At 40.3% G+C, this 13,721-nt stretch overlaps 1 protein-coding gene across 1 annotated transcript in view; it reads left to right on the top strand.

Annotated features, from left to right (window-relative positions):
• The window catches only part of USH2A (usherin), a 987,589-nt gene that overhangs the window by 274,361 nt on the left and 699,507 nt on the right, over window positions 1-13,721 (top strand). The gene's annotated exons all lie outside the window — the stretch shown is intronic.

Below are 13,721 nucleotides of genomic sequence, written 5' to 3'. Positions count from 1 at the left end.
AGCAGAAACTAAAGTCACTTGTGTGACAAAAGTACGAACAAAATGAAATTTGCTTACTGGTTGATTTATTATAAATCTCAGTTCCCAGAGATTTTGCAGTATTTGGGAAAACCTACTAATTTTCATTACATAGAAAAGTTCACCTATTCTAGCGCCTTTATTTTTAGGAGATTAATTACATTTGTTTGGTTTTTGTTTGTTTTCTGAAAACTTCCCAATGGGCAAACATCTGGGAGGAACTCATGAACATTAAGTTATAGAAATAAACAGTGCGAAGGGTAAACTTTTTTTTAAAGATCATTTTATCGAGGTCTCTTAGGGCTCTTATATCAATCCATACATCAAGTGTATCAAGCATCATTGTGCATGTGTTATCATCATTTTCTAAGCATTTACTTTCTATTTGAATCCTTGGTATAAGCTCCTCTTCTTTCTCTCCCTCCCCCACCTGCCCCCACCCTGCTGACAAGGGTAAAGGTTTGAACGGTCAGATGAATGGTATACAAAGCTAAACGTGGATGAAAGCTTGAGGATTTTTCCTGTCTGTTTCTTCTAGGAATAAAATTGCATTTGAAGGGCACAGATATGTGCTAATGAATTCCTAACTCTAATAGAGAGAAGGGACTTCATTACAGGAGGGCCAAAAGACACCAGTAACCTCTCAAGTTTGTTTTTATGGTACCCCAAATTAGAAGTTATATTTTATTTCTGAGGAGGTTCAACTCATGGAAACTTATGCTTCCAAGTGAAATCTCAGGTGTAAGCTTTTAAAAGACACTTGTAAAGACTTATTTGTCCTGATTTCATGAAAATGCTTGAGAGTTATCACGGTTCTCTGTTGATGAAATGTCCCTTAAATTAACCCTAGGTGATGATTGGTGATATTTCTGGCTGAATACTGCATTGCCGCTCCTTTAGCTTTGGTGCCCATGACAAAGTCTGAGATCTGCCCGGAGGGAGTCGCTCTTCCCCAGGTGCAGCTGTGCCGCTCCCTGGCCACATTCTCACTGTCACGGGCAGCATTAGAACGGCTTCCTGGTGGTGGAGGGGAATGAGCCGGTGGACCGATGGCCTCTTTCGCGTCCATGACATTAGTTCCTTTAAGAATACCTTTTAACCTAGTGAAAGTGTGTATTTCTACCATTTGCTAATGAAGCCTGTGTAAACCTTTCTGGAGAGAATTTCGCTGTGGAAATCCACTCCTGGAGTAACAATGTGATCATTTTCTCTGTCTGTCATAAATTGACCTCCACATTACATGCTTTGAACTGCCCAGCTCCCATTAAACAAGTAATTAGTGATGCATTAAGTTTTATTTCTGAATCCAAAGTGCAATGTATAGGCTGTTTGCTGTTGGGTGGAAAACACACAGTGTTTTGCATGCATGTACATACATCTTTTCATTTTGAATAGGATCCAGAGTGATTAAACAAGCACTCTTAATATGTTAATTTATAATTTTAATTACAACGATCATGTATATATAGTCATTAGTGAATACTAATATAAATATTTTTCTAGCTTTTTATTCATAATACATAAACCAGTCATCCAGTTACTTCTCTGAGGTTTGCTGTTTTTGTTTCATAATATGATCTTTGTTCTTAGTTATGAATGTATTTTGTTCGCTTCTGTCTTGAATAATCCCTCATTAAGCCAGTCACTTTCTGCTCCATGCTAAAAAGGAAAAATTATCATGCAAATGTGGCCTGCCATATTAAAAAGCACATTACAAACACTTTTGTTGCTGTCCTTCAATTAGTTTCCCTTCTTTGAATTTAATTCCATTTGTTGTTAAACTACTGACTTGATGTATGGTCTCATGAATCTGAGGTTGCTGCCAAGAGAGTGGGGGGGAAAAAATCAAAGCGTCTTCGAAGAGCTGCCGAGGCGAGCTGAAATGAATTTGCCTCACCTTTGACAAGAATACTTGAGCAGCACTGGGATCCTCTGATGATTCAACTTGGCTAATTATCCAATTATTTATTTCCAGAAGAAAGACACTGCTTTTGAGTCTGAGAAGTGTAAAGCAATCTGAGAAATTTGGTAATAACGGATGACTTAAGTAACTTGGAAGATAAACAGTATCTTTGCAAACTTGTCTCACCCAGTTAATGGTGTTAATAGGAGGCTTGGGGAGGCCGAGTGTGGACCACGCTGGGGGCACTGTAGAGGCTGGGGGGACCAAAATGATTGACTGTAAGCTTTTGTGCAATGTTTCCGCAGATATTTATTATGTTTGTAACGATATCCTTGCAGTTAGAGATAACAAAAACGTTTTTAAGAAGTCTAACTGACATGTCTCAATATACGTGCAAGGTTCAGCTTCTCGATTAGTTTACTTTTCTGAGCCTGCTCCCCCAGAAAGATCTACAGCCTTAGAAATGAACCAGACACAGGGTCACTGTGAATCAGGAGAGACTCGGTAGCCATGAGTTTGTTGGCGTGCACGCTGCTCAGTGTCGACAGTCACTCACTCACAATGATGCCTCCAGCCATGTGCTTTCTCTGTTCATGCTACAAGTATGTGCTGTTAATTTCATTATTATGACCAAAGATTTCAAAAGCCTTTCTGCCAATTTGGCTTCAATATTGTGATAATATCTATGTGTCTGTATCAATGCTGTTTTGAAAATGAAGAATAAGGAAAAAAAACAAAACAAGAGACAAAAAAATACTTTCAGTTACTAACAATGTTCTAACTGACGTTGTAATTTAATGTAACACTTTAAAATCTAAGAAATATCACTTTGTGTGGTAAATGATCATATATTGTGTATGTGAGAAGTATGTTATACATATGAGGTAGGATATAAATATAGTTATTTTAAAAATAATTTTATATAAATATATTTATACATCTATAACTCTATATATGATTCTACTATTAAAAACAACGATAATCATTCATAAAGGATCAGAATGATGTGGTGCAGAAGGAGGCCCATGGGTGTGGGGAGGTGGTATTGTACGCCATCGCCCTGAGTGACACCAAGTCCAGGGATGCCACAGCACCGAGTGTTTGGGGCAGCCATCCTGTGTCTCAGTGCCTTTGACATCCTGCATGCACTGACGTTTCTGTTTGTTTGTTTTGCTCTCTCAAAAGAGCTGATTTTACACTTTCAACCAACATGTCAAATTTCCATAGCTCTTAAGCAATGTTTAAGTTGTATTCCTCTTGATTAAAAGCTTTTGGTTCAAAGCAATACTTTTTAATTGCCTAATGATATAAGTCAGTTCTTAGGAAAGAACCGCACATTTAGGAGTTCATTTGCAATATAACTGAAAAATTCATTGCATGGCAGTAAAACAATTTACTGTTAATTACAAGGAGAAGAATTTGCTGTAGCATGCTCACAGATTGCCATGAATCATGCAGCACTCCTAGAGATTTATAACAGATGTGTAAGTGGGATGAATTAGCAGGGTTTAATAACAGAGACACAAATCATGCAGACTTCAAGGAGCTTTAATTGATATACTAGAATGTGACGGGCATGAATCACTCAGCCATTCAACAGCACTGTAACATATGGTCAGCTCAATATGCTGCCTCTTCAATCGGTTGGTGAGTCGTTGGTTGTCCCATATGGTGAAAGCAATATATTTTTCATGATTAAAAAACACTCATTTTTTTAAAGAAATATGATGGCAAAGCATGTATGTTATTGAACAGTCTCCCGAATGCCAAACTGCTGTTTACCCCCTCAGGCCTTTAATGCTGTTTTTTTTTTTTAAACATGGCAGCTTCCCAAAATAAAGAGTGGCTACTATTTGTAATACTAGATCCTGGTGGCATTCTGAGAACTAAATCAGCGTTTCTTGGCACATTTGGTGCCACTGCAAAACCTATAGGAAAGCACAGCTGACAGCAACTGTGGTTGTCAGGGAACGCCTTCCGACGGACGCGGGGAAAGCAAAGACAATGGAAAGAAGGGTGTTAATGTCAAGAGCAGTGCCGGCATATCGGGATATACAGAGTGAGAATCGGAGTTACATGGGGACGCTTTGTTTAGCAGGGCAAAAAAGTGGCTGTGTTCATACCGTGACCCCGGATCTAACTAACAGCAGCAGCATTTTGTTCTAACCTTTTAATGAAATATTCAATCCTTCCTAAGAATGTGAAAGAAATCACGGGTGGGCCACCACCTGGATGGCAAGGACAATTCTTTCCATCCCTAGGGAAGATGTCCATGCGTGAGGACAGCCAGCCCACTGAAGGCCAGTCACCGCTCACCTGCAAACGTGTGTCCACGGGAACCAGCATCTGACAGCTTTAGGAAAAGCTTTTACACCACTCGTTAAGCTGACAGGCTCGGGAAAGGAACATTGCAGCCTTGGAATTGTGGCTGCCAGAATTTAATGTCAACAATTAAAATTTATTTTGATCCTTACCTAGTGTTTATTACTGTTTGTATACACAACAGACCTTCCTAATACAGAGATGCACTATTAGATGGAATTACCATCTGTTCAGAGTGAAAAGCTGGCATCTGTCTTCGATTCTAAAACTAAAATGATATTATTTCTAACAAAACAAAATTAACTGCTTTTTCCTCACCAACTTTAATGTTGAGCGCACGCATGCACCCAAGGAAGAAGAATCCCCCAAAGGGAGTGGGGAGTGGGGGTGTGTGAAGTAAGTCATGACTCTGGCTGCAGACCTGCCTTCAGATAAGGAACTGAGGCAGGGCACTCTTGGCTTTTTTCTTGGGCTGAAGCATCAGGGAGAAAACAAGCTCCGCAGATGCAGCCTTACATTGTGTTAAGTATATCTCCCAGATGAAGGTACCGAAGCAAAGCCATGAAAACATCTCAAATATGAGCGGCTGCATCAGAGAGCCTACAGTGTGAGATACATTTTGACAGATGTGCCCTGAAGAAATACCAGAAAGTACATTCGCCTACAGCAGGTGAACTCAAAAGTCCCGTCCTATAGAATAGGGTGGCACTCCCCCAGCACGCTTCCAAGACTGTAGTCTTTATAGACGTAGCCTGCCAGGCCCTTCTCCCCGAGGAAGAGCTAGTGGGTTTGAACCACCAGCCTTTCAGTTATCAGCTTAACTGCAGCACCGCCACGGATCCTGGAAAGACGCTCATTAGGCAAAGACATAGCTCAGCAAAGTTGTCTAGTTCCTAGAGTGACACCTTAGGAAAATACAAACGCTATCTTCTATGTCAGCCTGTTCTCAACCCAGCCCGCCACTGTCATTGACATACATGAAAGATTTGTACGCAGACCTCCTCTTTTTTCCAGCCTACGTGTTGTATTTAAAAGGTCCCTAGCTCTCTAAAGTGAGCCATTTTGGAGTACCAAGGACAATGGTAGTTGGAATGCTGGTGTTATAACGATCAGCGATGCACCTTTCTGAGAAGCCAGACTTCAATTCTATATATCACAAAATAATAAATTGTGTCACACCAGCAGTTAATGCATGTACACAGTGCATTAACTGTAACTGTAGTACATTTATTTGTGCTGGAGGAGACTTGAAAATGATTAAAAAATCAATACTTTGCTGTCAGGGAAGCAAGTGTTACGATGCATTTAAGTAGTTAATTGCATAAGCCCCATAAAAGCTTCAAGTTTGGGTAGCAGGAATGCCATAATTACAGTCCAAGCAGCTACCGCTTATTAATGGTGGACTTAAGGGAACAGTGGTTGCTGTCATCATGGCTTCTATATGCGCAGTTCAGAAATAATGGATCATCTTCTGCCTTTTCACGTGGGATGCTAGTTGTGTGCAAATTATTGATGGCCACTGGAATGACAGCTGGTTAAGATAGTGTTTGTTCACTATGAGGTGATTCTTCCACGTTCTCTAAGAGCAGTGCTCGCTGGTTGTTTGTTATGTCATGGAAATGTGGGAAAATTGTAAATGCCATACTGGGTAAAGAACCGGGGGACCTCAAAATGGAAGGGTGTAAGCCAGAGGGGGCTCTGAATGACTTCCTGGAAGTCTGGTGACTCATTCTATTCAGTAACTCATTCCGGTTCATTAGCTGAAGAGCACAGCTTTTAAAGATTCAACCACAGAATTTTAATTTTAAAATTATGTCTGCCATGAACTTTCACAAAAGAGCTACCCGAGAAACAGACACTAGTCACTGAATGGACTGGTGTTCCATGAGAACGAACTAAAAACCCAGTCCAACCCTAAATACTTTTCTTTCCAGATCAGGCCTTATCCTCTCTGGCTGGAGATTAGAAACCATAGAAGTAGGAAAATCCATTGTGTTGTTTCCCCCCTTTTAAAGAAAAAAATGGCTTAAAAGGTAATTGTCTTCTTCTAAGTTCTCTGGAGAAGAAAAATGTATCTCATTTTGAGCCATTCTAAGGTCCGATGACTCAGAGAGTTGGTTTTTATTCATCGATCCTTTTTGCTTGCTGGATGCCCTTGAGTCACCTCTACTTCGTGGTGACCTCTGTACAACAGAGGAGAACATGCCCTGGTCTGGCACCCCTCACAGTTGTTAACAGGTTGTAGTCCATTGTTGCAGCCACTGTGTCGCCCATCTTCTGAGGACCTTCCTGTTTGTCACTGGCACTTCTGTTTTTTTAAATAAACTGAGGCCCTTCTCCAGGGACTGGTCCCTCTAAGGAACATTCTGGCCAGACTTCTAAAACAGATTTCTTTGTGCTTTTTGCAGTCCATGGTGCAACCAATATTTTTTGTCAACACTATTATCCAAGTGCATCACTTCTTACTGGTCTTTATTCATTGTCCAGTTTCCCTATGTCTGTGAGGTGATAGAAAATACTACAGCTTCATCCTCAATGTCACAGTTTCTCCTTTAAATGTTTTTTTTTCTTCAGAAGATTGGCCCAGTGCATTGTGTCCTATGATTTCTTGCCTACCACTTCCATGGGCATGGTTTGCGTATTCAAGGAAAATGAAATCTGTGGCAATTCCCATATCTCTCCAGTTATTGTGATGTTGCATCTTGTAGTTCTGTGGTGAGGATTTAAAGATGGTTCACACATTATCTGCACTGAAGGCTATAGTCTTTGATCTTTATTCCTAAGTGAAAATTCTCACTTTCAGCAAGCAAGATTATGTCATGTGTACATCACAGGTTGTTATGAAATCTACAACTAATCTTAATCCAATATCCTTCTTCATGTAGTATTGCTTTTGGGATTATTTACTCATCATAGAAATTAAATAAGGAACCTCTTTCTTGATTTTGAAATGTGATCCCTCTGTAGGAGAGAGAGAGAGAGAGAGAGAGAGAGAGAGAGAGAGAGAGAGAGAGAGAGAGAGAGAGAGAGAGAGAGAGAGAGAAAGAAAGAAGAAGAAGAAGGAGGAGGAGGAGGAGGAGGAGGAGGAGGAGGAGGAGGAGGAAGAGGAGGAGGAGAAGGAGGAGGAGGAGAAAGATAGATTTGCTTCTAGGAAATGAATGGTTCTAGCAATGGTGAGAGCAGGCAAGCCCCAAATCCCTAGACTAGAGCCTTCTGCTTCTCCTGGATTGATGGGAGTTGGTATCCTCGAGTCATTTGGGACTCGTGTTGACCCTACAGAAGAAAGTACAACTGTCCCGTAGGGTTTCCCAAACCTTTATCGTCATAGAAACAAGCTGCTTCATAGTTCTCCCTCTTCCTCCCCTGGAGGGACCAGCTGGTGGGGCTGCAGGTTTATGTCTCAGGACAGACAGCCTGACGGCACAGTCATTAAGGACTTGCTTATAAACCCAAAGAGGAGCAGTTTGAACCCACTCTAGTTGGAAGAGAGGTCCGGTGATATTCCGCTCAAAATGAGCAAATGGAAGCCCTGCAGATCACAACAGCATAATGGTCCTTCCGTTTCCCAGGTTGGAAGGCACTCAAATACACCATGAAGACGGTGCAGGGCCAGGCAATGTCTTGTTCCATTTTACATGGGAGGTCATCTTGAGTCAGACCCACCTCTATAGCAGTCAACAACAACAAAACCAAAAGCCGTTATGTAAGTGACTTTAAAAAGCAGTATTATGGAATTCACCGACAATTTATATGCATTTTGTAGTTGAGAACGCAGAGCCAACCACAACTGAAGTGATTTCCTAAAATCTCACAGAATTGGAAATTCAAAAGTTATATTTTTTCTAAAGTGGAATTTCCTTTCTATTTTTTCATGCATCTTAATTTATTTTTTATAAATAATAAAAATTCATTAATGATATTTATTTGTGTCTTTAATATATTTGTTTCCATAATTTGACAAAAACATGATCTCAATAACCATGTGTGTCTAGTGTACTTTCTTTCCTTCCTCCCTGTCTTCTCCCTCCTTCCTTACCTACCTTCCCGTCTGCCTGCCTGCCTTCTGTCAGTCCCTTCCTTCCTAATTCCCTTTTGTCCCCACTTCCTTCCTTGCTTTTTAAGTAAGAAAATTAAAAAAAAAATACTGTGTATACTCATGTATAAGCCGAGTTTTTCAGCACAAAAAATGTGCTGAAAAACTGGGGTTTGGCTTATACATGGGTCAGTGGTACCCCAGCTAGGTGTAACATCTTGCCGTTTCTCTGCTGTTCATTCAAAGCCCTGCTGACACTTCAGGGCTTTGAATGTCTGTTTACTCACATCTAACCAATCAGAGCCGTCCTATGACGAAGACGGCTCCAATTCGCAGAAGCACCCGTAGTGATTCACTTACGCCGGCAGCTGAACTGGTAAGGATGTGTCAGTGGCTGTGCTCCGTCTCTCCCCTCTGGTCTCTGTGTTAATTCACATCCTGCATTTCCCACCCTAGGCTTATGCTCGAGTCAATCAGTTTTTCTGGTTTCCCAGGTAATAATTAGGTACCTTGACATACTTGGGTCAGCTTATATTCGAGTATATACGGTACTCTTTTCACTCATTCTCTGGAGTTGACTTCATAAGATAGTCTAACAATTTTGGTGGAATAATTCACCTATGAGTTTTAAAGAAATGCCCTACTATTCACTGGTGTTTAGACAGTCACCACTGATTTGAATGGACTCTTAATATAAAGCGGCTGTTTTTCAACCTGTGGGTCATGACCCCTTTGGGGGGTGTCTAACGACCCTTTCATAGGGGTCACCTGATTCATAACAGCAGCAAAATGACAGTGATTAATTAGCAATGAAAATAATTTTATGGTTGGGGGTCACCACCACAGGAGGAACTATATCAAAGGCCGCAGCATTAGGAAGGTTGAGAACTACTGACTTAAAGTGACCGTATTGATCATAATAATTTTACTAACAAAGATATTTAAAATAAAAAGTATTTTAAATTTTTGATCGGTTGCTGTGTAGTATGTTCTGGTTCATGGCGGTACCCTGTGCGAAGAGATGTACTCCATAGGGTTTCCAAAGCTATGAACTTGCAGAAGCAAAACAGCAGACCTGTCCTACAGTGTGCCTCTGGGTAGATTTGAACAGTCAGCCTTTGGCACTCAATTTTGTAGGTGTTAAAGAAATACCAAGCTGCTGGAATTTCATTTTAATTGACTTTGAATTTATATCTCTTATTTAGAAGCCTTCTTGCATTGTGCTATCAGTGAGGAGAGGATTCTGAGTGCGACTCTGAAAACATCATTATCCCCATATGGATGGGTCATTGACAGAATGTGGAGTTGTACCCAGATAGTCCCTGAGGAAGAGGTTGTTTTATAAAAAAATAATGAAATCCTTCCATTATCAAGTTCAGTTAGCATGGTAATCCTATAATTTGTGGTTTTCGATTTATCCCTATCAGCGATGTCTAATAAGGTGCCATGTCTCATACAGGCCTATTTTAAGTTTATTAAAGGAAATATTTCATATCTCATTCTCCTAAGTCACATGCCACATGCTTAATAACCATATGAATTTAGTGTGTACTGTATTACACAATAAGGATTTAGAGCATTTCTATCATTGTAGGACATTTTCTTGTCTGGGCTGGATGGCATGCTTTCCAGAAATCTCACAAACTAAGACAACTACTGCCTTTGAGTCAGTTTCCCCTCATAGCAACTCAATGGAGGGTTTCTGAGGCTGTAACGCTTTCTAGGAGCAGACAGCCTCAACTTTCTGCAGCTGAAGGTGTAGAAGTTCCAGAACACTAGGGAACCTTAATATCATTTCGAAACCAACCAAGATACTCTCAAAAAATTATTGTGTCTTCCTAAATAGCACATTTTTAAAAATAGAAAATTATGTAATTGGTTGTCCATGTTTCCCTGATCTCAAGAACCTTAGACAATAACCACCCACAATTTTGCTTACAGCTGAGAATGGCTTGCTGGAATTTTTATACAATAATCTGGAAGGGCAAACTGAAAGAAAAAAATTGTCGTAGGAGAAAACATTTCTGGATGATTTGGTCTTTTGTTTGGGTATATTTTAGAGAAGGATCATAGTTTATAGAACGAAATCTTTGAGAACCCACCATTTAGCAAATTCTTGGCATGTAATACTAAGGGAAATCATGCATATAAGTTAATGATTCATATATACTTATATTTGCAAAAATATCACATGGTTGCAGTGGCAGAAGAACAAAATTGTTAATTATCTTTCTAAGTTGATGAACTTTTTCGCTCATTGCCTAGCCAGTGAGTTAAACTAGAATCACCAGTAACTGTTTCTCTTTGGAATGCTGGCCAAAGTTTCTAGAACGTTAAGAAATTACAATTCTAGTCTGTTTTACAGTGAATTTCTGAATTTCCTACCATAGTTTAAAGGTACTCCTTCTTGTATTAACATCATTTTAATTATGTTATTGAAACAATGAATGGTACCATGTCTGTGTGAAGCTGCCTTGAACAAGTGGAGATTAGTCCATAGCCTTCGTGTGGGCCTTAATGAGTACGCTTGGTGATTATGACATTTTCTATGTCCTTCACGGTTTCATCTCTAGTCCTGCTAATACAAACACCCAGTGCTAGTTGTTATTGGTTGGTTCATGGTGCCATCTGCATGTTACCTTTTGTGTTGTTAATAAAAAAAGTGTTTGCTATAAAGAAGTCACTGGTCTTGCATACATTTATCATGAAAGAGCCAGCTTCATTTCTATCACAGAGACCCTATTTCCAACTTCTATTTCCTCCTCTTTGTTTTCAACTTTTACATTCCAATCTCTAATGATCGCATCTTGATGGCATTTTTGTACTCAATACATCGGTAAACTTATTCCATTTCTTCATCACTAGCTTTAATGGTTGGCTTATGAATTTGAATAATAGTTGTATTGATGGATTTCACGTGGATAGATATAGTCCTATCACAGACAACATTGTGCTTCAAGATAGTGAAATGTTCTTTTTGAGGATGAATGTGACACCATTCCTCTTGAATCTATCATGCCAGTGTAGTAAACTATAAGATTTTCTGATTCAAAATGGCTAAATTCCAGTACATTTCAGTTCTCTAAACTTGGGATATTGGGATCTTTATCTGCCTCATTTCATTTTTGAGAACGTCCAGTTTTCCTAGATTCTTATGTTGTACATTCAAAGTTCCAATCATCAATCGATGTTTCCTGCGGGTTCTCCTCATCTTGAGTCTCGCCCTGTCAGCAAACAATCATCCTGAGAGCTTAGCTCCATCCATATCATTGTGGTTGACTCTTCTTTGAGAAGGCAGCTCTTCCTCAATTATATTTTGATTACCTTCTGACACGAGGGACTCATCTTCTGGCACGATGTGTAACAAGGTTCTGAGCTATTCACGAAGTTTTCAGTATCTGACGATGTTCTGATTCTGCCCATGAGGTTTGCAGTGCCTGAGTCCTCAAAAGTGGACACATTAATCATCCGTCTATTCTCAGTCTGGAAGCCCTGCAGACCAGCTCCCTTTGGGTGACTCTGCTGGTATTTGGAACACAGTGGCATAGCCTCCCAGCAGCACACACATCACAACAGCACGACAAGTGTATAGACAACTGGTAGAAGTACTGCCTAGTCCTGTGTTATACATGTGATTTCAGTAAGTACTGAAGTCTCCTGATAAACGGCCATTGTGTCGACCCTTCTCACTGAAGGCTCCCTTCGTTTTCTTTGTCCCTTTACTTTCCCAAGCATGATGGCCTTTTCCAGTAATTTTCCTAATGGTCTTTCCTAATGACAACATGCCTGACATAAGTGGGAAGTACTCTCCTCCTTCACATTCCTAAGGAACATTTTGGTTATATTTTCTCTAAGTTTGATTTATTCACTCTTTTGTCAGCCGTGTTATATTCAGTACTCTTTGCCAATCCCACAATTCAAATGCATCATTTTTTCTTTTACCCTGCTTTTTTCTTAGACACACACCGTGGGTATGAATCTGAGATTGTAACTAAGTGTATTTGACATGGCTTTATTTAATAGACATTAAGCATACAAAAACATTTAAAAACAACCCAAAATCAAAACAAAAGTTTCATTTTCAATAATTCAGTTGTAACTCTGTTCCCCCCTTTTCATCAATTTATGAATGACCTTAATCTTTGGCATTCCTGGGTTTCCTCAGTTCCAAAGAATTACCGATATTCCAGGACTTTTAACTATGCCAAATGCTCAAGGTTTGCAAGAGCACTGGGCACTCATTGCCCCAGGACTCAGATTAGGGTTGACGTGGGGTCCCTGCAGGACCAGGGCCACTCTTTCTTCCAACAGGCCTAAGAGTGCCTTGGGTCTCTTCTTCTTGGAGCATTTTTTTAACTGATGAAATCATAGGATGCTCATGAAGATGCTCTGCTTAGCCTTCAGATTTTGTCTTGTTTCATTTTGTGTGATTCAGGAATGAAACCTCAAAACCCAGAGATTTTCACATTAATGACTTTCTGACTTAAATAAATAAATACAATCTGGCAATCTTGAGTCCTATTTCTCAGATCACTCATTGCCTGGAAGAAATCGGTGACAATGCATGCCACAGCATTTTGTTGACTCCACACTGCTCTTTTCTTCTCCTACTATCCCATTTTATGGGACCCATTCCCTGTTTGGCCTCTGTGAAGCCCTGTTGAAGCCCTGTTAAGGACCCTGCGACTCATGTCTAGGGTTAATCTTTGACTGCAGGGGTGCCCTGGGGAACCAGAAGCTCCTGGCTGGGGCAGCTCCAGCTCAGCCAAGGAGCACTCTCCGGAGAAGGGAGCAGCCTGAGCTGTTATAGAAGAAACGCTGGGCAGTGTAGGCAATTGCTTGGCACAGTGCATCTGGGTAGGGCAATGGGAACAGCTTCTATATGTTTATGAAATGTGTTATTGTGCAAGAAAGAAGAGAAAAATTACTTGAGATTAAAAAATAATTTAATTGTGTAAATTTTGTGCTAAGTGTTGGTTGTTATTGTGCTGTTGAGTTCATTCTCACCCATAGCTACCTCATCTAACAGAGAACTAGCCATTTATACATTTTTTGGGGGCTATCAAACTAAACTCTGTGCTAGGATTTCACTTCCTGGAGCAATATTAATCCATGACATCATGCAGATTTGATTGTGAGTGTGATGAGCACAAGTTTGATGTGTGCAGTGGAGTCCCTGGACAATACAAATCCTTAACAGGGTGAGCTGCTAACAGACAGGTTGGAGGTTTGGGTCCACACAGAGATGCCTTAGTAGGCACGCCTGGATCTTCTGAAAAATCAACTGCTTAAAACCCTATGGTGCACGCAAAGAATTATGACTCAAAAGAACCCTCCCTCATTTCTACTCTAAGGAACCTGGGTAGCACAGTGGGTTGCCATTGGGTTGCTAACCATAAAGTCAGTTGTTCGAACCTACTCATGGGACAGAAAAATGAGGCTGTC

Source organism: Tenrec ecaudatus, chromosome 1 (genome assembly GCF_050624435.1).
Source record: "Tenrec ecaudatus isolate mTenEca1 chromosome 1, mTenEca1.hap1, whole genome shotgun sequence".
Taxonomy (NCBI): domain Eukaryota; kingdom Metazoa; phylum Chordata; class Mammalia; order Afrosoricida; family Tenrecidae; genus Tenrec; species Tenrec ecaudatus.
This window is presented reverse-complemented; position numbering and strand designations above follow the sequence as displayed.